Source organism: Dermacentor andersoni, chromosome 4 (assembly GCF_023375885.2).
Source record: "Dermacentor andersoni chromosome 4, qqDerAnde1_hic_scaffold, whole genome shotgun sequence".
Taxonomy (NCBI): domain Eukaryota; kingdom Metazoa; phylum Arthropoda; class Arachnida; order Ixodida; family Ixodidae; genus Dermacentor; species Dermacentor andersoni.
In genome coordinates, this window is record NC_092817.1 from 27,086,877 (window position 1) to 27,091,420 (window position 4,544).

Here is a 4,544-nt window from a genome sequence, read left to right on the forward strand (position 1 = left end):
TCAAGCGTTACAAGTGGCAGCCGACGAACGCGTGCAGCATTTGTCGGCGCGAGTGTTGCAAGCTTTGTTGCTCTTTCCTATCACTTTTCCTTTGTTGCGCCTGGTACTTTAGGGTCATTTTTGAAACGACCTGTATATTACAAGTAACGAAGGCATGGATTAAATTATCACAAATTATGTTTGCCGCTTAAGTTATGCTTTGATACCTCCTCACCTTGCACCTATCGCAAATGAACACGAACGTTTCGCAAAGTTGGAATACCAAATCGTTTCATCACGTTCGAACTGTTTCCAGGAATTTGGCATTGTTTTGGGGGTCAGATTGGAAAACATACTTTCCCTGTCGCGAGCGTCTTCTTTTAGTTTTTTTTTTCCTTCACGAATGTATGATTATAGATATTGTTACGCGAAGGACGAGTCAGTAAGACGAGCAACTATTTACAGGTTATATTTACAACAGCGGTTGCAGCGTGACCGGTTAGGTTCCCAGCGCGAGCCCAGTTCGTTCTTCCTCCTCTTTTCTCGAGTGATGGCGCCCACGCGCCTCGTTCAAACAATCGAATACCACACGCGTGTAGCATAATCCCCCGGCGGCAGAAGCGACTCCCGGGAGCGTCTAAATGTGATCACTGGGAGGGTGACACTGCTTCAGTCGCGTAACGTGCACGATGTCACTGAACTGGGGAGCAGATGGGGCAACAGGGGCGATCTGGTAGGTGACGGGAGTCACGGCACGAAGCACTCGGTATCGGCCTGTGTAACGAGACTGCAGTTTTTCTGACAGGCCGACCTCACGCGACGGAGACCATAGAAGCACCAAAGAACCAGGCGCGAAGTGCACGCCTCGGTGTCGCCGGTCGTACAAACGCATTTGGCTCTCTTGGGATTTCAGAAGGCGGTCACGGGCAATTTCCCTTGCGTGGGCACAGCGGGCGATGGAGTCAAGTGCATATTCACTAGTCGGTGTCGCGTGAACAGGGAGGGCTGAGTAGAGGGGCAGTGCTTGTTCTCGGCCGAACAGAAGGAAAAATGGGGAATAACCGGCTGTGTCGTGGCTCGAGGAATTATAAGCAAATGTGACATACGGTAGAGCGAGGTCCCAGTCAGTGTGGTCTGAAGAGACATGTTTCGCAAGCATGTCTGTGAGAGTGTGATTGAGACGCACCATGAGGCCATTTGTTTGCGGATGGTATGACATGGATAGCTTGTGCCTCGTGGCACAGGACTGCAGGTTGTCCGCGATAACTTTTGATAGGAATGTCCGGCCTCGGTCTGTGAGAAGTTGTCGCGGAGCGCCATGTAATAAAATCACGTCGTGTAGAAGAAAATCGGCGACATATGTGGCGCAGCTTGTAGGAAGCGCTCGGGTGATGACGTAGTGCGTGGCGTAATCCGTGGCCACAGCGATCCACCTGTTCCCAGAGGTAGAAAGAGGAAAAGGGCCAAGTAAGTTCAAACCAACCCGAAAGAATGGATCCGCGAGAATGTCGAGTGGTTGAAGGTACCCAGCAGGGAGCGTCGATGGTGTCATGCGTCGTTGGCATTTCTCACACTCAGCTAGGTATCTTCAAACGGAGCAAGCAAGCCCTGGCCAAAAGAAGCGTCGGCGGATCCGGTCGTAGGTACGTGACACACCCAGGTGACCGGGAGTGGGGAAGTCGTGAAGTTCGTGGAGAACAGACGAGTGAAGGTGTTTATGTAGGCATCACAAGGAGTAATACAGGGCCGTCGGGGTGAACGTTGTGGCGGTAGGGTACGCCATCTTGAAGTGTGAATAAGCGAAGGGAACTGTCGGCAAGTGACGATTCCAGGCGGTCAATGATGATACGCAAGGACGGGTCACGGCGCTGCTCGTTGGCAACATGGAGCAATGGAAAAAAACAGAGAGAACACAGGCGTCGGTGTCAGTATCAGACGTAGAGGTCGCGTCTTCGACTGGGTAACGAGAGAGGCAATCTGCGTCCTGGTGTTGGCGTCCCGACTTGTAAGTCACTATGTAGGGACATTCTTGTAGTCGGAGGGCCCAATGACCGAGCCGGCCAGCAGGATCCTTGAGCGACGAAAGCCAACAGAGCGCGTGATGGTCTGCGATTACTGAGAAGGGCTTGCCATGTAAATATGGGCGGAACTTTGAAACAGCGCAGACGAGAGCAAGATATTCGCGCTCGTAATCGAATAGTTGCGCTCTGCAGTTGTCAGGAGCCGGCTGGCGTAGGCTATAACGCAGTCGTGTCACTGTTGACGTTGCGATAAGACAGCGCCGATCCCATAACCACTGGCATCGGTTCGGACCTCTGTAGGTGCGGACGGGTCAAAGTGGGCCAAGACCGGTGGATTGGTGAGAATCGTGATAAGGCGGGAAAATGCGGCAGCCTGAGGGGAACCCCACGTAAAAGGCACGTCCTTTTTCAAAAGTTCAGTGAGTGGTCGAGTGATTGCTGCGAAATCTTTCACGAACCGTCGGGAATAAGAACAGATCCCCACAAAACTCCGGACGTCTTTGACAGACTGAGGTACAGGGAAAGCCGTTACAGCTCGAACCTTCTCCGGGTCTGGTTGTACTCCGGAAGCATCGAAGAGATGGCCTAGCACTGTAATCTGTCGGCGCCCGAAGTGGCACGTTCTCACGTTATTACTGAACTGTGAGCGTTCACTCCGAAAAGAGTCTTTTGCCTAGCACCAAATCCAATGAGAAAACTTTTACTGCGTTATTCGGTGGAATGAGTTCCCAGAAGTAGTTTCACATAAGCAGACATTTTCGTTTCTACAATTTTAAAGCGGAATCGGCGGCGCTGAAAAAGATTATGAAATATCATACAAGTACGGGCGCTCTTGCTGCGATAGGTAAGTGACATTTTTATGCTTCCTGCATTTTTTTCACTGCGCCAACGAACTGACCTATACACGCTTTCAATTTTACATTTTTGTACCCTTATGTAGAAAAAATTCAACTTCAAACCTCACAACTGTGAAAGTGAGGTTTCACCTTCAAACTCGCTTCGAAATACAACAGGGCAGGGCTGACCCCATTTGGCGTCAACTTGAAAGTGATCGCGTAGCTTAATGTAAAAAAAGTTAGTATGGCAGACAGCTCATTGTAAGGGAAGGCGATCTCTCACTTCTCTCCGCTGAATTAGCGCTTTAATTGACAATTCGCATATTGGCAACCATAGTCACCTTTTGCACTCTGTCATACAAAAAATAAACAGCATTTTTTCATGTCGGTGGTTCTTTTAAACACATTCGGACGGGTTTTAATTGGACGTGGAGAGAATCGGATTACGGTACAACGTGTCTGAAATGGCATACGCATGTTTATATCCTAGCCAGGACCTGCTGGACCGAGCCCGTATTTAGAACCGAGACGGAACTGTTGTCATTCCATTCCACATAATCATTCCATTTCAGTTTATTTTCTGTCCATATCTGTAGTATGTACGCATCTGCGAGTGCAGCGCTTTACTTCTTTATTCCCGCTAATTCGCTTGCTGGTGTAGTTGCCTTGCTTGTTGAAATCAAGAGAGAATGGCAAATGTGCACTGCGTGCTTGAATGTGCGTTGCTCTTCCGTATTATAGTCCCGTGAAAAATACTTTTTCACTATAGCTTTGTAAAGGAGAGTATTTCGCAGCTCTCAACACACACACACACACACACACACACACACACACACACACACACACACACACACACACACACACGCACACACACACACACGCACGCGCACACACACACACGCACGCACGCGCACACACACACACGCACACACACACACACACACACACACACACACACACACACACGCGCGCGCGCGCGCGCGCGCACGCTTAAAAGTAAACAGTGATGCCTGCAGCCCACGGCGACCCAAAGCAGCTGTGGACCACGTAGCCGCTAAGGCAGCTATAGCTGTCCAGCGGCCGCGCCGGAATTTAGGATGTTTACTTTCTGCGACACCGTTAGACATTATACATCCGATTACTTATTATAATGCGTGTTTCGCGTTTGCGAAGACTAGCCCGGCACAAGACCTTACAAATGGCTGCAAATCCGCGCGTTGGCAGTGCACACCTTGATGAGTGGGGCAATGGCAACCGCTGTAGCAGACTACGCGGTCAAAGCGGTTGTCTCCACCCTAACCATGAACATAGTCATGATTCTAACGGTGCGCAGGCATGTAGCGACATCTATGGAAGCATCGACCATACATCAGCAGCGCTAACATAGCCTCCGCGATAAAAAGAAGCACTCTCACTGATAAACGCTTTTTTACAGTCCTAAAAACTTAACCAACTGTGTTCAAACATTTAGAATTGTGAAAACATTAGAAAAAAATTTCCTGCCGTAAAACTTATTTTTGCTTCTTGCATGGCCGCCTGGATTGGGCGCCGATCTAAGCAGCCGTGCTTCTTGGTGATCTGTACCACGGTCTGTACTTATGTTTAGCAATAGATGGCACGACAGCACTAACAAAAGTAGGCGTCTAAGTGCTTATTGATCTAGCTACTTCAGGCCTTAAGGTTTCATTGAAGGTATTTGTCCACCAAT